The sequence below is a fragment of the Mesocricetus auratus genome, unplaced genomic scaffold (genome assembly GCF_017639785.1).
Source record: "Mesocricetus auratus isolate SY011 unplaced genomic scaffold, BCM_Maur_2.0 Super-Scaffold_100676, whole genome shotgun sequence".
Classification (NCBI taxonomy): Eukaryota; Metazoa; Chordata; class Mammalia; order Rodentia; family Cricetidae; genus Mesocricetus; species Mesocricetus auratus.
The window spans coordinates 186,521,804-186,548,005 of record NW_024429266.1 but is presented as its reverse complement, the minus strand read 5'-3'; the positions used below and the strand labels follow the sequence as shown (position 1 = coordinate 186,548,005).

General features: G+C 46.9%; 1 long non-coding RNA gene across 3 annotated transcripts; it reads left to right on the top strand.

The window, feature by feature from the left end:
* Nucleotides 1-757: 757 nt before the first annotated feature.
* Nucleotides 758-22,453, top strand: LOC106022315. Of its 3 annotated transcripts, XR_005873884.1 has the most exons (6): nt 758-1,158; nt 1,481-1,565; nt 1,649-1,734; nt 5,785-13,039; nt 13,706-13,906; nt 18,562-22,453. It is a non-coding gene; the product is annotated as an uncharacterized LOC106022315 (long non-coding RNA). The 3 variants fall into 3 exon arrangements; XR_005873883.1 differs by lacking the exon at nt 1,481-1,565 and having other exon boundaries at nt 5,785-13,023; XR_005873882.1 differs by lacking the exon at nt 1,481-1,565 and having other exon boundaries at nt 759-1,158.
* Nucleotides 22,454-26,202: the final 3,749 nt, after the last annotated feature.

Genomic DNA, 26,202 nt, shown 5'->3' with positions numbered 1-26,202 from the left:
CTCGCCAGACACACTTTTCCCTTTTTTACTTTCTGAGGTATATTGCCGACGAAGGAAAAGAACCAAATCCCCGTGAGATCTGGTGCCGTAGATTCTCTAGATGTCTTGAGGGCATCATCCACAGCCCAATGCTCTTTTGAAATACGACCCTTCCATCATCTATCACACCGCTTTAAAAATAAGGTAAAGGAAGATCATTTTCAACTTTTCCCGTCAGAGTCACCCTTGCCTCCCCACAAGCTTCAGGGCTCCCATGTTTCTCCGCTTCCTCACTACCTCACTGCAACATCGAATCACGCCTTTCATTCTCTCCCATCCTAGGGTCTGCACCTTCCACCTCCCATGGAAGGACCTCAACAGTGAACACCTGAGCTTCTGCGAGATTCTGGTGGTCGGCTCCGCCTCCCGCTCTAGTTTAAGTTCCTCCCTCACGCTATGGCTCCACCCCTGGCCCCGCCTCCCTCCGTCAATCCCCGCCCCTTTGCTTTATGCACAGGCTCCACACTTGGGCTCCTCCTTCGGCGCTCCTAAGCTCCGCCCTCAGCCTAATTACTCCAGACCTGGGCTCCGCCTTCTGCGCGCCTAAGGCCTCGCCCTCATCCAGTAGCCCCACACCCGGGCTCCACCTCCCGCGCGCCAAGCCCCGCCCTCATCCAGTAGCCCCACACCCGGGCTCCACCTCCCGCGCGCCAAGCCCCGCCCTCAGCCTGTTGTTCCACACCCAGGCTCCGCTTCCTTCGTTTGTGCGCAAGCTCCTCCCCTCGCGCTCACGGGTCACACCATCGCAGGCGACCGGTGGGGTGCTTCACAGGCGGGGTACCACAGGGTAGAGGCGGGAAGCCGGTGGCTCCGGGCGACGGCGATAACCCGGCACAAAGACAGAGTCGCATTTCGGAGCGTCCACACGCAACGCGGCTCCTCTCACACGGAGCCGGGAGCCCTTGGGAGGGGAGGCTTTGGAGAGGCCGTGGGCGCGAGCGGACCGGCGACGGAGCCCCCCGCAGCCTCGGGAAGGGACTCGGAGACGCCCAGACTTTAGAGTCGCCCCTCCCCCTCCGGGGACCGTTACCCGTCACCGCCTGAGGCGGCTCTGGGACTGTCGCTCGAGTGGCGCTGGGCATGGTTTGCCGAGGGCTCGTCGGCTGGTGGCCGTGACAGGTAGTGCTCTGGGCCGTCGGGTTGTCTGTGGGCCACACAGTACGTCACTCTTCAGGAGCGACTGTGCCAGGGCCGTGGGCGGGAACTAAGGTCCACAGGCGGTGCCAGCAACGTGCCAAAAGCACCAGGCATCAAGGCGAAGCCACCAGGCTGCAGCTGCCTTGTTTCAGGCAACCCAGTTTTGTTCTAAACCGCAATGGGCTTTCTTTTTGTCGGGGCCACGCAAAGAGCATAAAGGCAGCCATCCGCTCAAGGATGTAGGTAAAAGTAGCTCTCAAATGCTAAGGGTGGTGTGAATTATACTTAGTCCCCGTCTCCACAGGTTCGTGAAGGTAAAATAAAATGCCTTGGAGGTGACAAGAGTTAAGCAAGACTTTTTACTCAGCGTTGCCTCCCACGTTATAACTGTACGTGCCCGTACAATCCTGTTAACACTTTACTGTCTGCATTCTTTTTCATTCGTTCACCAATTTCATTTCATCCTGCCCAGGTTCTCTGCTCACTTCCCAGCGTTGCAGTTGGATCATTGTAGCTCCGGGATCTGCTGTAGATGCCACTCTCTCCAGTTCTCAATAGGTGACTACTAATCCTTAGAGGGTGTGCTGCCCGAAGCCTGTCAGGCAAGCATACTAAAAGATACATTTCTTGGGTATCTAGGTAACTTAGCCAGGAAAACTCATTCTCTATTTTTCAAGACACTCCCACCTGAGCCTTAAAGTCTAATGGAATTGTAACTTATAAATATATCTTAAAGGGCACCGCCCCCTGGAAAAAAAGCTCCATTGCATATGGAAATCAATAGCCTAAAGGTAATTAAAATAAATTTAGTAATTTTATGCAAAAAGGTTCTAGTGTGTGTGTGTGTGTGTGTGAGTGTGTGTGAGTGTGAGTGTGTATGTGCCAGTGTGTGTGTGTGTGCAGGTTTTCATCATTGCTCAAGGAGTTTTTGAGCATTTCAGATTTTCTAATTTTTGTTTTCTTTTGAGGTCTGGGGGTGTCTTAATGTATTGCCAAACTCAAAGGCACAAATAATTCTCCTGCCTCAAGTATCCCATATGCTGGAATTAGACGATTGTGGAGTCATGTCATCTACCTATATTTTGATGAGACTTTATATTTAGAGTTTGACACTGACATGGGATAAGAATATATGTGAGGACATGAATTTAGAAGTCTGGAGAGTGGAGTGTTATGGATTGAATTAGGTTCCTTTCAAACTCATGTTAGCCTGCTATGGTGGCATATATCTGTAATCCCAGCACTTGGGTGGTAGAGGTAGGAAAATCATAAATTCAAGTTCAATCTTGGTTACACACACACACACACACTATATATATATATATATACATATATATGAGATATTTCTTTAATGATATACAAATAGCAGTAAGATCATGGAAAGTTGATCACATAGTCATTAAGAAAATGCAAGTCAAAATTTTAATATGATACCACATCAACCTTACAAGGATGACCGAAAGAGAAAAGTTTTGGCAAGGGTGGGGTTGGTTCCCTCATACACTGCTGTTAGAAATGCAAAATGATTTTACAAGTGGTTTTACATAGCCCCTTTGTAAAAGTCTGGTGGTGGTGGTGGTGGTGGTGGTGGTGGTGGTGGTGGTGGTGGTGGTGCACACCTTTAATCCCACCACTGGGGAGGCAGAGGCAGGTGGGGATCTCTGTGAGTTCTAGGCCAGCATGGTCTACAAAAGGAGTTCCCAGAAAGGCTCTAAAGCAACACAGAGAAACCCTGTCGCAAAAAACCAAAAACCAAACCAAACCAAAAATCCAACAACAAACAAAAAAACCCCACAAACAAACAAACAAACAAAAAGCCCCTTCATAATACTATGGAATAGCCCTTTGAAAATTCAGTTCTCACATGACACAGAAATTCTACTTCTAGGTATATAGGATAAAAACATATGTCCACTCCAAATTTGGTACATGAGTTATTCTAGGGAAATATGTCAGTGGTAGAGCATTTTCCCAGCACAGATGAGTCCATGGGTTCAAGTTCCAGCACCAGAAAGAAAAAGATTAAAACAAATTGTATGAGCCAGGCAGAGGTGGGCACACTCCTTTAGTTCCAGAATTTGGAAGTCGAGGCAGGTAGATCTCTGTGAAGTTCGAGGCCAGCCTGGTCTACAGAGGTAGTTCTAGGACAGCCAGAGAAACCCTATCTGGAAAAAAAATACGAGCAAGCAAGCAAACAAAGAAACCAAAGTGATATGGGCTAGAGAGATGACTAAGTGTTTAAGAGTAATCACTTCTCTTCCAAAGGTCCTGAGTTCAGTGCCCAGCACCCACAGGGCAGCTCACAACTGTTTGATGCCCTCTTCTGGTGTGCAGATAAATGAGATAAATGTACACACAGACAAAACAACCATATACATAAATAAATCTTTAAAAAACAAATTTATACATAAATATTGTAATAGAATTATTCATTCTTGATAAAGAGAAATTTCGAGCAAAAAAACCCCCTAGAGTTTAGTTCCTACAAATTGCCCTTATGAATTCAGTGGTGTATGGACAGCTTTTTTTGTTTGCTTGCTTGCTTATTTCTTCTCACTAATTAAAAACTTGGAGCTAGCAGGAATGGAGATGTGGCTATTTTGGCTGTATTCCAGATACAAGTCAAATTTAAATCAGTTCTATATATCTCCTATTCAAAGACCCAGAATAAAAGAGCAATTATCACTAGGTTTTGATTTCCTCATAGTAGAAAGCAAACACACAGGGACCAAGTCACAAAAACTCAGGTGGTCTCTCCACTCTGTGCCAGGACCCAAGCCAAGGACCCTATGCTTGCTAAACAAGCAGTCTGCCACTGAGCTGTTTTTCCAACCCCCAGAAATTCATGGGAGGCCTCTGGCTAAGTGTGCTATATATCCTAGATACTTACATTCCATTAACTAAAGGACGTCGTGTGATCAAGAAGATTATGTGGATGTTCTATGGAGTAGAGAGACTACAAAGGAAAGGATAAAGGCATGCTCTGTACCTTTCACAAAACTTCCTAAAATTTACTCACACTTCTGATGCATATGTATTGTGGTAAAAACTTAGTATGTGGGCCAGCAAGGTAGCCTAGCCCATAAAGGTCCTTGTCACCAAGCCTAATGATCTGAGTTTGATTCTCAGAACCCACGATGGAAGCAGAGAATGAATTTCTTCAAGTTGTTTTCTGACCTCCACATACACACTTTGGTGCATATGTACACACACACACACATACACACAATTGTAAAACTTTAATATGTGGTCACTTCCTGCCTGAAGACAAATTGGAAATACAGCTTTTATTCTAGGTAGCCAGTTATTCAGTTAAAATGAAGAAAGTCTAGCTCTGTGTGGTGGCATGTGTCTTGTTTTTTCTGTTGTTATGAAACACCTGTCATGGCCTGGAGATATAGCTCAGTTGTAGAGTGTTTGCATAGCATGCTCAAAGTCCTAGATTTCATGCTCAGCATAGCAATAAAATAAACAAATAAATGAAAGATCACATATACCAGTTCACATATATAGTTCTAGCAATTGGGAGGCAGATAAAGAAAAATTTGCCAGGAGTTTGATTCCAGCCTGAGCTACACAGTAAATTTAGGCCAGCCTGGTCTGTAGGAGGATGGCCTCAAAGTTTAGATTCTCCTGTTGCTGGCCTCTCATGTACCATGATTACAAATGTACATATGTGGCTAGTATCACCTCATTTTAACTAATTATGTCAGTAATAACACTACAGATGCTCCTCCATTTATAATGGGATAAACAACTCCATAGGCCCATTTAAATTGAAAGTACCCCAGGCAGGCAAAAGTGTAGATGGAGCACATGCAGACCCATGCAGTCAAACACTCACACATAAAAAATTAAAATCCAAAAAGAAAAAAAAAAAGAAAATGGGGGGCGGGTGCTGGAGAGATAGATGGCTTAGTGGTTAAGGAAAATGTCACCAGTCATGGCAGTAGGAAAAAAAAAAGCTTGTCTGCTGACAAAAGAAGTCATGTAATGCAAGTTCAAATCACTGGGTATAACTGGAGGTATCCAAATATAGCTCCATCAAAGGCCCATTTCTGGGTCCATACTTAGAGGATATGGGGATACCACTGGGAGAACTAGGAGCTACCACTGAACTGGCCTCTGGCTTGAACTTAGTGAAAACCTTCCCCTGGCTTCCTTGATAAGCCTTTCTTTTGAGGTCCTGATGAGTAATATTCTTCTCTCCGATTTTTTTTTTTTTTTTGGTTTTTATGAGACAGGGTTTCTCTGTATTGTTTTGGAGGCTGTCGGTCAAGCCTGGCCTGGAACTCACAGAGATCCACCTGCCTCTGCCTCCCGAGTGCTGGGATTAAAGGCGTGCACCACCACTGCCCGGCCCTCTCTCAGATTTTAATACCCCCAAATCCCTAACATGACATACTCATACCCATAGCCATGCCACCCAGACATCACCCATAAATCATTGTTTCTGCCATGTCCACGCAGCCGTCTTTTTCTTGGCATTAGGAAAGCTTATGCTATGTAGAGGCCACTTTCAGAATAGGAAAGGCATTTCCAGAACTTGTTCTTAGCACAGACACCTTTGGGAAGAGCATAGAAAACATTCCTCCTTTCTCCTTACAGCTGTTTCCTGAAGCCTTTACAAATCAATTCAGCACGAAGGGAAAACAAGTTAACCAAGGAAGCTGCTTTAAAAATGTGACATCAAGCCTGGTTCAGTGGTTCTTGCCTGTAATACCAGCACTTGGGAAGCTGAGGCAGGAGGACGGCTGTGAGTCTGAGACCAGCTTGAGCTACAAGTGAGACTGTTTCAAAAAACAAAAAAAATGAAGACAAAAACAAAAAAAAAGAAAGAAAAGGAATAACTGTGATGTCATGGTGTCAGTGGCTCTTGAATCACTCTCGTTTCCTCAACAAACTTAATTCCTTAGAATAACCATGTGGCGATGTGACTAGCAGATGCCACAGAAATTGCCACTGTCTGGCATCCAGGGAGAGGGTTTGGCATGATTTCCTTCATGACTGTACATGCTTTTCTTCTTACTATCTTGGCCTTGCCTACGCACTGAAAGTGTTCAATGGCAGGCAGATACGCTCTCTGCGCTTCTATTCTCACCCTGTCCAATCCCTCATTTAATGTCACTGTCTTCTCCATACATTAATAAAGTCAGAGTGCTGACATAGGCAAGCTTCATCTATAGAGTATGCTTTCTTTAGCCTAAGGAAAAGCCTCCCAGATGGTAAAGGATAGAAGTTTTAGCCTGAATATTGTCAAATAATCTCAGTAACATTGATATTTCTTCTGCTGCCTATTGCAGCTCTCTTATAAAGGTGGTCACAACAATTATTTTCTTTGTTATTATTAGCTCAGTTCTGTTCTTGTAGACAACAGATTTGTATTGTGCTTAAATGTCTTTTGGTAAATGCCTGTCTACATGATCACTGGCCATTGTAAGCTCTGTATCGGGCCTGGCCACCTCATCCACAGTCACAGTGCCGGCTGAGGCTCTTCTTTAAGGAAGGACATTAGGAAGACATATCCTCTGCTTTCTTCTCCCTTGTGGAACTTCATGAAAGGCTTGGATCTTCTTTCTACTTGGCTGAATAAAGAGCTGGAGGGTTTCTCTGAGTCCTAATAGGATGAGATCGGTGTCCTTGGGCCGTCACACGGCTCCAGGTCCTTTGGCTGCTTTTAGAGATGTGTCTGTACCTTTCTTGCCCTGAGTTGGCTTCTGAAACCCCAAAAACACTGGAAGGTGAAGGACCTTTTAGGGAACCCATTCTTCTCTTCTGGTCTGGCTGCTTTTGTTCTTTCTCTCTCTCCTATCTCTTTTACATAGCAGCAGAGGCTGTCTTTGGATGCTTCACCTGTTGCTGCTGCTTCCTGAGTGACAGAATTACAGGTGGACACCACCATGCCTGGTTTCTATGGATCAAACCCAGGGTTTTGTTCATGCTCAACAAGCATTCTACCAACTGAGCTATATCCCAACCTCCATTTTGCTTTCTTTTTGAGGGTCCAGTTTTTCAAACTGGCCAAACTACATGCTTGAGTGAAGACAGAACACATTGGTAAATGTCACTGTACAATTTCTTCTTTCTTCCTATCTTTCTTTTTTCCTTTCTTTTTCCTTTCTTTCTTTCTTTCTTTCTTTCTTCTCTCTCTCTTCCTTCCTTTCTTCCTTCCTTCCTTTCTTTTTATTTTCTTTTTTGTATAATACGAATGACTGTTTGCTTGCTTTGGTGAGAGATCAAGTAGTCCAGAAAGGAGGCTGGGACTTTTGAAGTTGGTGGGATACTCTTCTTGGTTTTTAGTCCAAGAAGTGCAATCTATTGGAAGTTTCAACTGCCCAGTGTTCAGAAATATAAGAAAAAGTACTTCCTTAGGTTCTGGCTGGTAACCCAGATGGGCAAATATCTGGGAAAGATGAGTTGGAAGAGCTAGGCTAGCCCTCTGGCTGAGGGTAAAGACTGCCAGTGTTTGGGTTTGGGGCAATGCTCTCGCCCACCTCAAACCCCATGATTGATTGTACTAAGCTTTTGCTTTTTCCATTTGAGATAATCTTCCACTCCTTGCCAAGACAAAAACAAAAAGCAGATTCATAGCTAGATGTATGTTGTTTCTTTGAATAAATCTTGAAACAGGACCATTGGGTAGAGTTCTGATCATTTATGTTGGGACCTGAACAGCACCCATGGGTACTTGAACACTGAAGGGCATCTTCTCTCTGCGCATTCAGGAGTAGCTGCATCAAGGTTTGGTACATGGAATGATTCTGGGAGGACAAATGACTGTTAAGACACCACTGAAATGACCATTGGCTTGGACTAAGTGAAAAGTATCATTTGATTTCCTTATCAGTAGAGAGACCTTTCCCGTTACTGCTTCATTAGTGACATTTTTCTTGCTGGTGTCAGTGCCTGGGAGAGAGCTCTAATGGTAACATGTGTTCCCTCCTTTCCTGGGGGACCAGTTCTGTCTCAGATAGTCTTCATAATTTCTGAAATCACTGCATTGCTTTTGTAAGCCTTTTCTGGTAAAATGCCCAGAGGTGGGAAAGCTTTGCATCTGCCCAGCTGATGCTGGGCTCCAAGCAGCATTGTTATTGCTACAGCTGGGGACAGATATGCACTTGGTATGTGTCTCCATTGAATCCTCTTTGTATGTTACAGTAATATTCACTGGCTTGGACTCAGGAGGCTGTTTCATTTGAATGTCTGCATCTTTAGGATGATTGGAGTCAGTATTGCTCAGGGCTAAAAAGCCTTCCATGTGCGCTGATAGACATTATAGTCCATTAGGGTTAAGATAGAGCCCATGCTTCTCCCACCCTGGCCATGTTTCTTTACCTACCCAATGCATGGGTTGTCAAAATCCACATTTATCTTATTTCCCAACCTATCAGAGGGGAGTCATTCATTTGGAAGTAAGACGTATGTGAGGCATTCTTTCTAGGGTCACATCTAACTGAACCCTTTCCCACAAATGAAGTTATTTATTCTATAAATATCCTACAGTGCCTTTTGGTTAGAAACTATGCAAGCAGCAAAAATATATTTTGCGAATGCATTTTCTAGTTCTGAGTTGGAGGAAGTAGGAGGCCAAAGAATGCTTGGAGGTACATACTGCTAAGTTAGACACAGCCATCCGATGGGATGAGGAGTGTCATTCGATCTTGTGTAATGCTCTAGACAGGTATCTCAGGAAAGTAACATTGGTCTTTGGAAGCTGGTCTAATGTTCTTTGGGTTGCAGTAATTTTCTCTTAATCATATATACTCACATATCACAGACTTGATGAAAATATTCTTTCTATAATAGTTTTCAGGTTTATAGTCTAGGTGTACTTGGATCTTAGATTTTAGTTTCTCCTTTAGCTCTCTGCAGGAACTCAAATTGGTCAGCAACCTGAAGAGTTCTGTTGTGAGGCGACATGTTTTTTTCTTTTTAAAATTCAGACAGCAGAACATATCCACAATAAGTTTGGACAGCTGTCATTCTCACAAATATCTGGTAGGGAAAGTACAAAGAGCTGTCTCAACATAGAGGAAGGCAGTGTGGGTAAGTTGTGCAGGGGAGTTCTGGGAGACCAGCAACAGGCCCATTCACAGCAGGCCTCTTAAGTGTCTTCTGACCTGAATTTCTCCGTTGCTGGACTGTCATTGGGTGGCTGGGCTTCAGGATGAACTGGCACTGCATCTCTTGGGCGGCTCTTTCATGAAGAAAGACTTGTAGGAGTTGGAAAGGGTTTCAAAGTCCTTTGATTACCCACCCCCACCCCAAGACAGGGCTTCTCTGCATAGCCTTGGCTATACTGGAACTCACTCTGTAGACCAGGCTGGCCTCAAACTCACAGAGATCCTCCTGCCTCTGCCTCCTGAGTTCTGGAATTTAAGGTGTGCACCACCACTGCCAGGCTGAGTCCTTTAATTCTTGTGGCAGGAATTCAGTGTCTTGAAATGATTTGTTTAGATTCCATAGGATCGTTGTTCCCCATAAGTGGGTATGGTGCTGCAATTTCCAGAATTGATCCATAACTGGTTGTCTTCTTCAGAACTAGTCAGCCTTCAGAGTGCTAAGTGTTAGGATGGTGGAGCAATCCAAGCCCAGACTCAAGTTCGGCTTCCCTAGCATTGACAAGGGCATGATGCTAACTTCATTTCCTGTGTCTGAATTCATTACTGTTATAGTTTTGTAATTAACCCACTTATGAGATGGTTGGTGAATATTTTGAGGTGAATGCACTTTCGGTTGTTCTTCTCTGTCTGGATAGGTTAAGACTGTAGATACCACAAACTAAAATTATTAGGGATTTCCTGGGGGCAGCAGAACTGTGGTTGAGAAACAAGGAAGGCTAAGAAAGCCATTTGTCCTCTTATTCTGGAGAGCTAAAAGTGGCTTAAAGTTTACAGTGCCACCCTACACCTCCAAGCCAAGGATGTCATGACATTGGTGTAGCCTTTTCCCACTTTATCCATATAGCTTGCTGCCTAACTGTCAGCCATTTTTTTCTTAAAGGTGTTGTGGTATTTGACTTTGGCCACAACAAACAGGTCACTGAATGGGAAAGATACCATCCCTGCCTTTTACAGGCCACTGATGAGTTCTACATAGCTATCCTACTAGAACACAGAAAATAGCCAGCCAACTCTGATAGAACTTTCTTTGGTTTTTCCTACTTGTCTGTTTTTGCAGGATTTTTCTAGATTAGAGGGCATTCCTCCTGTTTTCAGCAAAGATTTTCATTTTCTTCCTCAGTTGCTAGTGACCACATCAGACCAGTATACCTGTCCCTGATAACTTTGGTGCTGACTCTACCAACACCATCTTGGGGGGCCTACAGGGATGGGGAAAGGTGATTCTTAATCCATGTCTTCACTTGGGACTGAGGAACCTGACTAGGGTTCCAGTGGCAGTTGGAAATGACAGGGAGGCTCAGGGATCACTCCTAAACAGATTAAGATGTAGATACCACAAACTACAGTTATTAAGAGTTATCTGGGCTGAGGAGAGCATGTGTGGTAGAAAGCCCTGTGTGGTTCCCATGCTCAATGACTGCTGAAGGTTCACGGCAACCAGCACGTGTGGAGAAAGGGTGCACATTGGCCTGTGACTAGGGTGGTGGGAGGCATGAGTTACCCAATCTGTGCCCACTTTATGGGCACCGGTACCTCTCAGGATCCAAAACATTGCTTCCATGAAGAAAATCTTGCATTAAAGGTTGAGGTTATGTGGCTAAGCCCACAGACCAGTAGCTAGAAGCCCAACATTTCAGAACATATTTGGACAACATTGATATCCTTGATTTGTTTTTGATATCCTTGATTCTTATCTTTGTTGCACCTGCAGAGACATGAAGGAGACCTTGCAATGCATTGCATACACCCATGGACACACTCAGTGAACCAGCTCTGACCTTCTCTCCAGAGGCTCCCTCTGCCCCTTCCACGCTGCAGTCCAGGCTAGGCTTTCAACCTTCCTGGGAGAGTGACCAGCTGTGACATTCCGGTTGCGGCCTCTCAGGCTTTCCTGCTACACCTAGTGTCTGATCACCTCTTCTTTTACCCACAAAGGGAGCATCACTGAGCGGGGCCCAGTCCTCACGTCCGTCATCTTTTCTGTTCTCTTCCCTCTGTCCATGCTGATGCGATCTGTACTCAGATCCTCCTAGTTTTTGCCTCCATCCCTGGGTGGCTTCTTAACTGGCTGCCCGAGATTCTCAAAGCATCCCTCCCATCATGCGATTTCCAGGCTTAAATGCTTCCTGGCCCCGTGGTGCCTTCTTGACGAGATCTGAGCTCTGCAGTAGATCTGCAGGACTTCTGAGACTCAGTGACTGTGTTCCCTGATCCTGTCCACTGTGCTCCCTGCTCTGCCTCTGAGCTGTGGCTAGACTGCTCCTCCTGGGCCATGGTTCCTTGTACCTGTCCCAGCCAGGTTAGATGGCCACTGTTTGCCCACCCAGGGCTCTGCAGACCTCTGTCTATCCGGGGTGTTCTTCCTGCTTGTGTCTGCGTGTGCCTCTGAAGCTGGTATCTGTATATCCTTGTGGGTGTTCTGTGCTGTGTGCAGAGCAGTTCTTAGGTGCACTGGGGCTGCAGGAAGGAAGGAAGATTCGGTGGCTGCAGTAAGCATGGGCTGGTGTGTTCAGCATGGTTGGCCACTCTCCTGGCCACTGTTCTTGGTCTCCGCTTTTTTTTTTTAAACCCTGTGCCTGAGTTTATTGTTTCTGCTCAAGGTACAAGTGGCCCCCAGACTTCCAGAAGGAAAATCTGAGTGATCTACAGTTCTGCCTTATAGGCTGCCACCACCAACTATTGATGTTTTCTTCTTATTATGCCTTTTCCTTTCTTCTTTACTTCATGGTCCAGTTTCACCTTGGAAAATTTCCAAGTCTGGCCTTGTGATATGATGTAGGCCACACTGAAGTAGGACTGTGCAAAAATGCAAAGCTAGGCTGGGTATGGCCCAGTGATAGGAGGCTTGACTGAAGTGCTTGTCAAGGCCTTGGGTTCTATTCCTGATATCACAAGTTGATAACAGCAGCAACAAAAAAGCAGTTCTGATCATTTCCCAGCCCTGCTTCAACTCTTCAATTTAAGGATAGAATCCATCTTGTTAGACTTGCACCCTTGGCTGGCTGTTTACGCTTGTGGCCTGCCACCAGCCTGAATTTGACCTCCTCTGGCCTTAAGACTCACATAGCTTGGCCCCAGGCACTGACCCCTGCTAGTTTCAGGCTCGGGCTAGCTTTTCTTTCCCTGTCTTCACCCAGGGCTTGTACTTGAACTTCATGGCTGCTTTCAAGCCTTACCTTCCTGACCAGCTCCAGGAGCACTGAAAGCTCCTCTGTGGTACTGAATTCACTTATCCAGCCCTGTGTGGCAAGTGGCATTTCTGTGGGTTTGAGGCAACAGTGAGCCCTACAGGAAACTTCCTGCTCCCAGAGCTTCTAGGAGCTCTTTCTTCCTTTTTTGATGAGATGGGCCTCAAGGGTAAGAGTCCCTCAGTGCCTGCGCTGGTTGCCTTCTCAGTTGACCTGAGAACCTCCAGAACACACCTGGTTTAAGTTTGGGCCTGTGTAGAGGCCTGGACCTATCCAATGATGATGTGAGCCCTTCAACACTGAAGGCTGCTCCCAATGCCCCAGCCTGTGCTTGGGCAGGGCTAGCAGGCAGGGCTCTTGCTGGCATGGCTGAGTCCTCACAGAAGGCATTACAGATTCCAAGTGCTTCTCTCACCCTGTGCTGGGTATGAGTCTGCTGCTGAACCTCTCTGCACCCCTGACACCCCAGTGGCAGGGCAACAGTGTGACCAACTCCAAGCTCTGGATCCTGGAGTTTTCTGCTTCCTGGATTGCCAGTGAGTCCTGGACAGGGTAGGTCCCCAATCCCAGAAACACTGCCTTTTACCCTCTCCTCTAGTTTTTTTTTAAACCTGTTCCTCTTTAGGGTTTAATTTAGCTTCATTGGTCCCTTCTAGCCTCCCCTTGCCTGTCCTGCTTTCTTTCTACCTCAAGTTTCCTTTTTGTGTGTCTCTGAGATCTCAGGCTCTTCCATGTCCCTTATTTCCTGCCTCTCATCCTGGTGGCCTGTCTTCCCAGCCCTGTTCCTCCTTTCCTGCCCTCCACCCTCTAGTTTTGGGGGTGACCACAGAAAGCTAAGGGGCCTCTGATGTCTGACCCACACTTTCTGGGACACTAGCAGGCTGGCCCTGCTCTGTCCTCTTCAGTGGCTGGTATCCTGAGTAATCAGAACCATCTGTAAAGACCAGAGAAGCCTGTGAAGGAGGCAGGCATGCCCAAAGAATGCTCTGATGTTCTTTAGTGTAATCATTAAACTGAAGACTTTATTAACCAAATATATGCTTCCTCAGAAAGCTCTGTGTGAAAGCAAACCTTTATTGTCTTCCTTTCTACAGTAGGGAAGGGTAAACAAAAGTGAAGTAGTTTGTCCCAGGTAGTAAATGGGGTGAGCACTAGGGCTGTCTCTCTACTCTACCCTTTGGGCAATTACTCTCAGACCATATACTCTTCAATCCACAGTAAAACAAGCACCTGTCGTGCACATTGGCCAGTCAAGCCCAGCTGCCAGTCAAGCCCAGCTGCCAGTCAAGCCCAGCTGCACTGGCCCTTATGTCGAAGTCCTGGACATCTACCAGATCTGACAAATTCCCGTAGAAGAAGTATGGCTTCAAGGGACCATTTGAACAGAGATTCCCTAATATATTTTGGTCTTCATCAAAGGTAGGCCCTGAGCCTTTTCTTCCTGCCTTCACTCAGTGCCCTGGGATGGTGGAAAGACGGGGCCTGGTGTCCTAGCTGTGGAGGAGGCAAGCAGAGGGAGATAGGGGCACACACAAGAGTCCTGCGGGTGGGAACCAAGCCCTGGAATGAGGCCAAGGCTGGAGAGCTAGGTGATAGAAGGAGGTCCTTTGCTCTTGGTCATTTCCTTCCACTCTCCCTCATATGCTGTCCTCTCCCTTCTCTCCACACTGGGGAAGAAGCTAGCACCTTCTCTATATGCTAGGCTAGGCTCTTGCAGAGAGCCACACCCCTAGCTGAGAAGCTCTGGTGGGGCCTGCGGCATCCAGGCCCGAGCAAGACCTGGGATGAAGGAGTGCTGGGATCAGCAAGAGAAGTGGCACAGAGTATGTCACCTGAGCCTTGGGTTTCTGGCACAGAGTGTGTCACCTGAGCCTTGGGTTTCTGGCCAGGTGCTAGTCCTCAGTTGGCCCTCCAGGGTCTATCTTGAAGTGTTGAGCCCAATAGACCCTAGAGAAGAAGAGTGTAGCAGTGGGTGGTGTCTGTCACTGCTGCCAGGCAGACCACCTAAAAGAGAATGCCCATGTCCATCTTAAACAATCCCACCCATGAACTTGGCCTGCTCTGCTCTCCTCACCTCACTCCTGGGGAGGTGTTGGGTAGCTAGAGCTGGCCCACAGGTTGCCCTTCTCAGAGACCATGAGACAAAGAACTGCCTCACATCTTCCTTCCAGGGCCTAGAACACACAGAAGGAGTACAGAGGGGAGGCCAGGCCAACAGGCAATAAGGGCAGGAAGTCTTTCAGGCATGTGACTGAACTTAACCAAGGAACATTGGCCATGTCTGACACCAGGCTTGGGAGCCCATGTGGACCCCTCCTCCTACTCCTTTTCACTTCTGCTGACCCAGGAACCACTTTTTGTCTTAAGCACTTACTTATTTTTTAGTGCTACACCTGGCTCTATTCATTTTTTTTGTCTGTTCTTATGTGCTTGTTCATTTTACAGTACTGGGAATGGGACCCATGGCCTCCTCCATGCTCCTGACACTCCCACTACTCAGCTGCAGCCTTCTGCCTCCCACTCACAAGTTGTCACCCTCATCTGCTCCCAGGCCACTCAGGGATGTAAAACCTTATTGTCCCAGCATGGGCATGTTCACACAAGCCTTATGGAGCAATCCTGAAAACTGTAGGCCACGGTGGAATGCCCAGCCCTGGTCTCACCTACAACTTGGTCCAGGGGCTGGCTCTCCCAAGAGGCTAGTGCTGGGATAGAGACCTGGGGGCCAACCCGAGATGCTTTAGTTCACCCTCTGCCTATACGCAGAACAGCAGTGAGGCCTGACTGTGGAAGTGGGCAGGGTCTGTTAGGCAGAGAAAAGAAAGGTCATCTCCTGTGTGAATAGGGAAGGCAGAAGGGAGCAGGGAAGTTATGGGGAAAGGTGAGTGGAAGGGAACAATTGCAAGCATAACTTGAGGTGAGCTGGATCTTCAGAGGTCATGGTCTATAAAATTAGAGTTTAACCAGCATGGGGATGGGAGATAGGAACCTTTTCTTGGTGTGTGTGTGTGTGTGTGTGTGGTATGCATGCTGGGCCTTGCACATGCTAACACATACTACTCTTGAGCTGTACACAGCCTATTGATCTTTCTATCATGGTTGTTATTATAATGAAAAGCACCAACTTTCCCTAACCACAAGCCATAAGCTCCTAGAGCAGTGAGTTTCAGCTGCCTGTTCTGAGCTCTGCCTTCTGGATGCTAAGGGCCAGGCTTCTTTGAGCACCATTGCCTTAGGGATTGAGCTGAAATCAGAGGATGGAATATCAGAGGTCAGGGCACCCTAGTAGCCATCCCCTGGTCTGCCCTCATGTGGGAGGGGCTCAAAGGCAGAGAAATGGAGTGAGGAACATTTGCTAACAGCGAGAGTCTGTGTTAGTCATGGGCAGTCCCCTGCCCCCTTGGCCTGCTCCCCCCCCCACTATCTGCTGTGAGCTTGGCCACACACACAGGGAGGAAACCTGTCCAGGCAAGAAACTGTGCTAGTTGGCCCTCCAGGGTCTATCTTGAAGTGTTGAGCCCAATAGACCCTAGAGGAGAAGAGTGTAGCAGTGGGTGGTGTCTGGGGTGAAGAGTCCTGAACATTAGAAGATCCACAGCTTCAGAAATACCGCTCCCCCTGCTGAGCTGGCCCATCTAGCACTTGCCTCCACCTGCTGGGTTGAGGTAGCATTAGACTTGGAGCCCTCAGACGTGGTCAGGACACAGGAAGCAGAAAGGGTAAGTTCCTGAGGAGCTCAATTGAACTGGGGAAGTAAGTAAGAACATCTTGTCTGGAGCTTAGTAATGAGCCCTGGAGAGGACTGGGGAGAAGCAGGGTCCACCAGCAAGGCTGGAGGCTCAGACCATGCCTGGTAGCCAAGTGGCTCTGTGGCTGGTTTGGACTAGAGTTGTACAGTCAGACCTGTGCTTTGAAGATGATGCTCAGAGTAGTTAGGATGAAGCCGAGGAAGGGAAGATGGTGCTGAGGAAATGGAGCAACTGACTGAGTCAGAGATTTGAAAAGAGCAATGGTGTCTTAACCCAGTATTGCCGAGAGAGGCCCACCTAAGAGCCATTTCTGGAGGAGCATCAGCAGAGATCAGCCACACGCTGTCTAGAGGACGGGACATGGAGGACTTCCCAGCATGCTGTCTGCCAGTCCTCTAGTCTGCTTTCTGTCCTTATGCTTCTGATAAATTTATTAAGATGGAAACTACTAATACAGGTGTACATGCCTACAGATCAACAAGAACAAAGCCTTAGGTTATGAAATTCTATGTCTTAGAGACAAAAATTGAAGATCACATTGCTAGGGGAGTTAGCATCTATTATGGTTTGAATCTTCACTTTTTTTCCCTGCAGGCTCATGTTTTGAATGCCTGGTCCCCAACTTGTGGCAGTACTTCTTTTTTTTTTTTTCTTCGAGACAGTGTTTCTCTGTATTGTTTTGGAGGTTGTCCTGGAACTTGTTCTGTAGACCAGGCGTGGCAGTACTTTAAAGACTGTGCAGACTAAGCAGTGGCACCTGGCTGGCAGAAATAGAGCACTAGCAGTTGGCCTTTGAAGGTTATATGCACCCTGGCTCTAGCTTACACTGTCTGCTTTCTGATCAGCCAGGATGTGAACAAGTCTCTCCAGTGCCCCATGTCTTCTCACACTGAGAACTCTGAAGCCATGAGCCAACATAAGCTTTCCCTATCTTTAGTTATGTTGGATCACAATGATGCAAAATAGCTGGTACAAAAGCTTGGTACCAGTGAGGCCAGGCTGGTTCAGTGATAAGCCTGATTAGGTGGTTCATAGGCCTTTGGAACCCACTTGTGGAAGTAATGCTGCTAGAGAAGTCCCCGTGTGCTCTAAGTGGACTTTAATGGGTCTGGTAAGAGTGTAAACAGCCAGAATGCCTATGAAAGTGCAGACAGTGAACTGCTCATTGCTTTTAGATGGGGACCAAGTTGTACTGGGATTTGTGTGAGGCATTTGTGTTACATTCTGGAAAAGAATATCTATGGTCTACTGGCATTTGAGTGAATCTGAATTTTAAAAAGCAGTAGACAGATTTACTTGGCAGAGGAAATGCCAAGACAGTATAACATTAGGCTGTGGCATCATCATTTCTGCCTTTTAGCAAGGTTTATAGTGAGAACTAAAAACAAAGAGTGAGACAAAAATATTTGAAACGTGTATGGTCAAGGACAGGTGTGTGAATACAGCTGTAGTTGCAGACAAATGTAGCAAAAGGGCTATATTTTTTAATAATTTTTTGTCACACTGTGAGTCTGTTTTCAATTTTTTATTTTAAGACCTTTATTCTGTGTGCGTGCGTGTGTGCGTGCGTGCGTGTGTGTGTGTGTGTGTGTGTGCGTGCGTGCGTGTGTGTGTGTGTGTGTGTGTGTGTGTGTGTGTGTGTGTGATAGCTACCAAGGTTCAGGCACAGGGAAATGCCATCACTCATATCACTCAGGTCCCTGGGTCCCTCCTCCACCTCAGCTTCATGTTCAGCACCTGCCCCATGTCATCTATTACCACTACTTCCAAGTGTCTAAGCTGTTCTCCTCTGGAATAGTGTCTGCCTGTCCTGTCACTCTGAAGCCGAAGAGCCCGATTTAATGCCCACCAACTTCAAAGGATGGCTCTGCTCCCTGAGTCCCTAAACTCTTGCCATTTCCTCCTACTTGACAATGATGGCATTGTGGTATCTCCCACAAAGTCTGTTCTTGGGTTGCTGCAGACAAAGATGTTGTATGGCAGTCTCAGGCAAACTAATGTCCTACCTAGGAGTTTCTGTACTTCCTGGGGAAGGAACAAGAGAGGAACAGAACCCAGCAAGTCTGGAGAGAACCTACCAGGATTCCCTGGTTCATTTGAGAACCAGGAAGAGCTTTGGGTAGGTGGTCGTATCTTCAGTGCTAGTATCCAGTGCTCACTGAGAGTGGACACCACTCAAATTATGTCCATTGGTCACCTTCCCAAAAGCCTATGTTTTCCTCCATTCACAGCTGAAGCACCTGCTCCAGGAGTATAGTCTGATGAGAGCTTCATCTGGCAACCCTGTCCCTGGTTTTGATCATCACATTTTTGTCTCCCCTGTAGGAAATCATTAACAGAGGCTTGTAGGAAAGGTCTCTGCGTGTTGCACACATCTTTGAGGTGTTAACCAAGTGACTTGGAGGTCAACACCCTATCTGTTGACAGAAGGAGCTGATGACAGAAAGAAAGAGTCAGAGAAGAAACAAGTGTGGTTATCAGGGTCTTAGAACCCCTGCAGGGACAACCCCTGGAAGTACCCCAAATCCTGAGCAGAGTACTCATGACTTACCTCCAGGAGCAAACTGACTGATCTGCAATGTCAGACCCCCAGCAAACCCGGGTGTCTTGCATTTTTCAAAGGAACTGAAATGGCTGTCTGAGCTGGAAGAGCTGAGGAGAAGGAGGTACCCAAGAGCCCCAGTAGACTCAGCCAGGAACTTCACCAGACACTGGCAGTCAACACTGGAGGTCCCTGCGCTGCCACCCTAACCTTCACCTGGAGCTGCTGGTTATACTGGGGACTTAAAGACAAATGGCATGCAGGCCATCAACCCTGACTGCTGTGCATGATTGTGTGTGTATTGTCTAGCCAGGCCTACATGCATGGCCCTGAGATAGCTTCCAAGAAAGACCGCACCACTCTCACCAGATCTGGAATTTAGGTGTGGAGGTGACAGTTATTGAAAAGTAGCTTGCTTCTGCCTATGGTGATTATGGCTGGGACATGGTTTTAGATGAATACAGGAAGAGCAGAGGGTGACCATGCTGAAGCTGGGAAGTAACATTAAGAGAGGTTCTGGGTATCAGTAACCAGGTGTGTAGCAAAGGTCTTGCAAGTTAAATACTATGAAAGTCAAGTGATTTCTAAGTCCTGCCCAATGCTTGACTGTGTCTGTCCTGACTCAGTCTTAGCTGTTATAGGTGACTTTCTAGGAGCTAGTCCCAGACTGTCTCATATCTTCCCCATGGTTTGCTGTGCTCTCTGAGGTGAGCCATGGGTTCCCTGGTATTTGGAGGGAATTTGGGTTCAGCAGTTCTGGCTACAGTGCCAGGGTTTCTAGCTGCCTGAGCTTGACAAGCTCTGTCGCCCATGAAGCACAGCCCTTCAGCCATTTTCTCTACACAGCACCTGACTTCCAAAACCTATTGTTGTTTCAACAGGAGATGGAATCTATAAAATACTTGGTGCAAACTCCATCACTGTGATCTGATCTCCATCCCTCACTCCCCTCCCTCTGGAGCACCTGGGTCTGATTCTCTCTTGCTCCTTCATGGCTCTTCCACATAATGTAGTCAGTCTGGAGCAGAAATGGAAGATCCAGCTGGGGTGTTTGTGTGTGCCCAGCTCTCACAGAGCTGTCCTGGGAATGCAGAAATGAGCAGGGTGATGTTTCAGCCTGGAGATAAGGAGCAAGGGCTCTGGAGTCAGACCACACTATAACTCAGTGTGCAGTCTTAGGGCAAGTCACTTAATTGCACTGTATTTCAGTTTTCCTGTCTGTAAAATAGGTATAAAGTTAATCAACCTCATGGATGAACAATGCATTCCAGTGCTGAGCACAACCAGTTGAAATATGTGTTGGCACTAACTCTGACTCCAACTGAGGAGCCAGGCAGGAGCTGCGCAGTATGCTTGGGTAGTCCACACAACAATTGACGTCTCTCCCCAGATAGGAGACATCAGAGGGAGGAGGAAAGAATAGATAGCCATTGGGGGATGGGAAATATTTATTGATGTTATTTCTTTTATTTTTTGGCACTGGGGGTGGTTCCCAGGGCTTGGCACAGGCTGGACAAGTGTTCCTCCCATGAGCAACAGTTCCAGTAGTTTTTAGATGAACAGATGGGAGAAGTCTGACTTATTCTAGTTGGGGAAGACAAGCAAGCCTCCCCAATCCCTTTAATCCATATTCTTGACCACTCCAACTCTTGCTCCCACCGTCTGCATCAGAAAAAAATGTAATGAACTCCAGCTGAGCTTCATACTGGTGTATGACTTTAGTATGCATAGAGATCTGCTCCCAAGGAGAGTAGAGAAAACCAAGGTGCCTGCACTAAGTCTCCAAGACAGTGGTGTGGGCTTGCCTTTGAAGAGATGAGTCTGTGTTTGCTGTCCCCAAGCATCCCCAGCTTTCTACTCCCTTCCCTTCCTATTCTGATTGGGTTGGGGTTCCAGAAGTATTGTGGCCTGCCAGCCCTGGGCACCTCATACAGGCTACTGGAGGGTAGTGTGGAGGCAGCCTCTTAGCTGTGGGAAAATGGCAGACACAACAACCCTTTCCTATCAGCACAAGAGGTGAGTTGATAATGATGTTGGGTTACTAGACCTCAGAGGCCTACTATCCAAAGAGTTGCCATAGAAGAAAGCAGTTCTATCTGCTCTGCTGGTGCAGTGCTACCTGGGCCAGTGGGATGGGGAGCTGCTTCTGCTGTCCCACCTGCTTCTTCCCACAAACCTGACTCTAGCCTTCCTGACTCACCGATGCCCATAACCTCCTGCATTTGGCATTAGCACTCATGGTCCCATGATTAGTAATGTCCTTTCTATTTCCATTGGCCACCTATGGCTAATTTTCTAAGATATCACTAGTGGTTACCTCCTTCTGTGCCATGGTTTAGTCATGCCTGCCTTTGAACCCACGCCATGAGAGCTCACATTACACAGACCTGACTAGGACATCTCCATGGTCTTGACAGTGTCACTGATGGGGTCTCACTTTCTTGCCAGTGCTGATCTCAAACTTCTAGGCTCCTGTGAACCTGCCTCAACTTTCAAGAAATTAAGACTCCAGCAAACCTGGTGGTCCTTTTTAAAGATGAAGAAAGTGAAGCCTGGAGAGCTCAGCTAAATTGCTTTGATAATGTATTTTCTTTTTACTTACTTTGTGCATATTTAATTCTGAGGTGTGTTGGATACTTGATGGGGGAAGTCCTTCTGTGTATATGTTTGTCTTATTGGTTGATAAATAAAGCACTGTTGACCAATAGGGAAGCAAGATAGGTGGGACTAGGAGTTGAGGAGGATTCTGGGAAATGTAGTCAAGAGTAAAGAATTGCTGTGTGATCCTGGGAAGAGAGGATGAGTCAGCATGGCATCCTCAGAAAGATAAGTCCTTATAGAAAAAAATACATGTGTGTGTATGTGTGTGTAATCATTGGTTAATACTTAACTAGCCTATGAGAAGCCCTGGACATTGGCCGACAGCATTGTAACTAATAGAGTCTCTGTGTGTTATTTGGGGTTGACACAGCTCTGGGACCAGGCTGGCAGGAAGAATCTCATTACAGATACTAAAGACATGCCAGTGAGTAAGATGGACAATAATCCCTGGAGCTTCCATTGGACTGAGGAAGGAGGAAGAGGTGATCTGTCAGTTGTGGGAAGTGGGATAGAGATGGAAGATATCAAGGTTGCTCTGGAAGATGCTGCCAAGGCCCAGCATTGGTGCCAATAATGATCAGGCAGAATCATGCTGGAATGGTGAGGGGACAGCCCTTCATGTCGAGAACTGTGGGTCTTAGAGGCAAGAAGTGGATGGAGATGTCTTCAAAATAAAGAGGAGAGGCCGGGCAGTGGTGGCGCACGCCTTTAATCCCAGCACTCGGGAGGCAGAGGCAGGCGGATCTCTGTGAGTTCGAGGCCGCGCTGGACCGACAGCCTCCAAAACAATACAGAGAAACCCTGTCTCGTAAAACCAAAAAAAAAAAAAAAAAAAAAAAAAAGAGGAGGCCCTGAGTGAAAGAGGATGGTAGCCCCAAAGAAGCTTTGCAGTTTGGTTTTTGTTTACTTGCTAAGAACGGGGAGGGGCCTTCCTACACAGCTGGAGCCCAGGCGGTAGAAGTAACCCAAGCCCTGCTACCCCCTCCCCAAGGATGTCTGCTGTAACATTTACATTTTTGCTATGTGAGCCCATGTCATCTCACCAATTGTCAGTAAAGTCTTCTACAAACACAATGGCTTGTGTGTGTATGTCTTTGTACGGGAATGGCAGAATTGTGCACTTGTCAACAGATCACAGGCACCAGCAGCTGGCATGTGCTGGAGCAGGTACACAAAGGGACAAGTGCACACTAGATGGGGGCACATGAGTAAGGCCCACTGAACTGGGAGCAGCACCAGAAGTCCTGTGCAGACATGTTACAGTGTCACTGATTGGGTACAGTATACGGCCAGCATTCCTCAAACACTACAGAGTACCTGTCAGTTAAGGGGACTGCAAAGTTCCAGTTAGCATCACTGTGCTAGCCAAGAACAAGTACACTAGAAACTACCCAGGCTCTGCAAATCTTTTATCGTCTTTCCAGCAGGGGGCTCTTTGTTCATATTCTGTGAGTGCTGTGCTTTTAAAAGCACAGCCTGCTCACTTAATGGACAGAAATGGATTCAGGAATCATTGTATTTGAAGAGCGGTCTGAGGAAAGGGTAATGGATTCAGGCAGGGCCTGAGGCAGGGTGTGAACACTTGCTTAGTATCCCAGGAGCTTGAATTTAGCTTTTGGCACAAGAATAAAATGGCTTACTGATAAGCAAGCTGCCCAGGACCAGCTTATGAGTAGAAATCAGAATGGCATGGCTGATAACCCCTTTTGCCTACGGTCATGCCCAGCAGGAGTACTCCCTGGACACTAGAACACTGCTCTCTAGGACTTTCCATCCTGTGTAGGGGCCCTTCCTCCATGGGAAAGCACCAGTGCCTGCGGCTGGCATATATGTTAATAGAAGGAATTGGACAACATTAAAAGAGTGTGCTTCACGTCCTTTGTCAATATGGGGCTCCAGTTCTCCCATACAAGTATGAAGAAATCCAATTTCTGCACATTTATTAGCAGTAATCGCCTTTTAAAAATTATTTGACAATTTCACCCATGTATACAATAAATCTTGATCATAGCCCACCCAAACTCCCACTCCCAACTTCCCAAGAACTGTCCAATACTTCCCTTCTGCCCCTCCCATCTTCAATCCTTCTTTTTCTCCAGAGGTACCATTGCATCATGCTAAAGAGTCGGAGTACTCGTTAATTTTCCACAACACTGTCGAGCACCGAATTGCCATCAACCACTGTTCTGTGCTAAACTGAACTAGTTTGGGGTTCAGAGAGGGCTGCTGCGGAAGCCCCACTTGTACCTGCTGCACTCTCTCCCTTTGCTCCCCGTCCTGAGCAGGGAGGCAGGAGGCCTTGCCTGGATGACAGGGCCTGCCTTCCAGGGAGCACCATCCTCCCTGGTCCAGACTCAGGAAGGAGACCCAGATTCTCATTGGAGTCAGGAGTTGAGTCATTACTGAGAGGAGAGTTGAGGCTGAGAAGAGAAGCCGTGGCCAGCCCTGTGCTGAGACATGGTGCATTGACAGAGGAGGAGAGAAGCAGGAGTGTGGTGTGCTCTCAGTAGTAAAGGAAATGTTCTGGGGTTGGGGAGGCCAGCTACTACTCACCAGGAGATGAGGATGGAGAAGTGACCGCTTATGACAGAGACTCCTGCCCCTTTTTCAAATAACAGGAATAAGCTGTTGTAGAATATTATTTTTAACTGGGCAAAGGTGTGTTACATTTGTTTATGCTGCGTGTATCTATGCTAGGAGGTATATTATGTAAAGATGTGCTGCATTTTTTAAAAATCTTGCCTGACTAAGGCACCTGATTGGTCTAATAAAGAGCTGCATGGCCAATAGCTAAGCAGAGAAAGGTTGGTGGGGCTAGCAGCCAGAGTGAATAGGTAGGAAGAGAAATCCAGGCTCAAGAGGAGTAAAAGGAGAAGAAAGAGAGCCACATGCCTGAGGCAAGAAGCCAGGCAGCCGCCAGCCAGACACAAGAAGCAGTGAAAGTAGGGTATGTAGAAGGGATGAAAAGTAAAAAGCCCCAGGGCAAAATGTAGATAAAGAGGAACAGGTTAACTTAAAAGAGCTAGCCAGCACCGAGCCTAAGCTAGGCCCAGCATTTATTAACTGAGAAGAAGTTTCTGTGTCATGATTTGGGAGCTGGCTGGTGGCCTAAAAGAAAAGGCCTGTGACACTAGACTCCTCTGTTTTCATCTAGTCACTCGGTCACTTGGGATAAAAACACATTCCCCAGCTTTCATTGTAGCTGAATGCGGCTGTTGGGCCAGTAAAGGTGGCCGTAAAGGTGGCAGAAGCAGCCACAGAACATACAGGGGTGACTTGGAAGGGAGAGGGTGTGGTCTTCATTCTTTCTAAGGAGTTGACTGGGATGTTATGCAATGACTGGTTTTAATTTTTTATATTTATTTGTGTTTGTGCATAAATACACCCAGTCTATGGTATGTGTGGAAGCCAGAGAACTTTGTGGGAATGGGTTCTCTCCATCTATGTGGGTTCTGGGGATCAAAGTCAAGTCATCAGGCTCAGTGTCAGTCCTTACTCTCTGATCTCTTCAGTATGTGGCTGGATTTTGTGTAGCTATTTTGGACTAAGGCAAAGCTAGGAATGGAGGCTCCCCATGGTTAAAGCAAAAAGATAAAAAGATCTTGGATCCTTGATATCATGGACTCTTATCACAGCTCTGGCTGGAGTTCACATGAGAGAGAAATGAGTTATTTCAATCATTTATAGTTTAGGTTATTTTTTTATAATTAGAAACCGAACAGTTCTAATCTGGTAACAAATCTGAAGACACAAAAACTGTAATTAACAGTAATGCTTTGTCGTTGGGTGATGCAGGGTCTTGGGTAGCCCAGGGCAACCTCGTCCTTCCTCACCATCCTCCTGAGTGCTGGTATCAGGCACATGCTACCACGCTTGGTTCTTCTGACTTGGAGGCACTCTTCAGTTACAAAGCACTCCCAGGCCTACTTTCTGGCTTGATGTCCACAGCTGCATTAAGCACTGCAGGCATTCTTTTCATAGGTGAAGACACAGGGACTCCGAGAAGTCAGTAACTAACACCCGGTGAGCAAGCTGAAGTTCCCTCCTTGCGCTGACCTCACTCCACAGCCAGCGTTCGTGCGTGCAGGCGGGCAGGCAGGTCATGAAGGGTTAGGGTCTGCCTGCAGCTGGGTGTGAGAGTGGAGAGCTCGCCCCCAGAGAGCCCAGACGCAAGGGGTAGATCAGTGACAGACTGGCTAACATTCGACCCTGGGCTCCTACCCTAAGACTTGGAAAAATAACGAATAAAGGTTCTCTGTTACTTCTGTTTGTTTGGGTTTTTTTTGGTTTGTTTTGTGTGTGTGTGTGTGTTTGTCACAGCAGTCACTTTGTGGGTAAAGTAAGTCTGCTGTGGGCACAGGAGTCTGTGGAGAGTAAGGGAAGTGAACAGCGGACAATGATTGGAGGGAAATGTGTTTGCCAGCTGGCCGGCTCACAAGCCCATTTTAGAAGTAATCAGGAATCATCAGACGCTTAGCCTGAGTCTGCTGAGTGTCTTGTGACCCTGTAAATGTTTTCTTGGTATCAAAGGGATCTGCTTCTCTTTGCAGTCCTCCTTCCACAGAGGACAAGATGGGACCTTGGAAGTCTGGCTCGATCCTCTCTTTCCTCTTCAATGACTCCTTTGCTGACTTCTAACCAATTCCTTTCTCGAAATCCAGCCCGAATCCTGATAGGGTCCCCACAGCTGGTGTATGCCAGCTCTTAGGTGAAGGTGCAGAGACAGAGTCCTGCCTTCAAGCGGCTCACCCGGGGTCTCACTGTCCTAACAGCCAGCAGCGGTGAGATTTCAGTAAGTCAGAATGTGGAAGCCAGCCATGAGC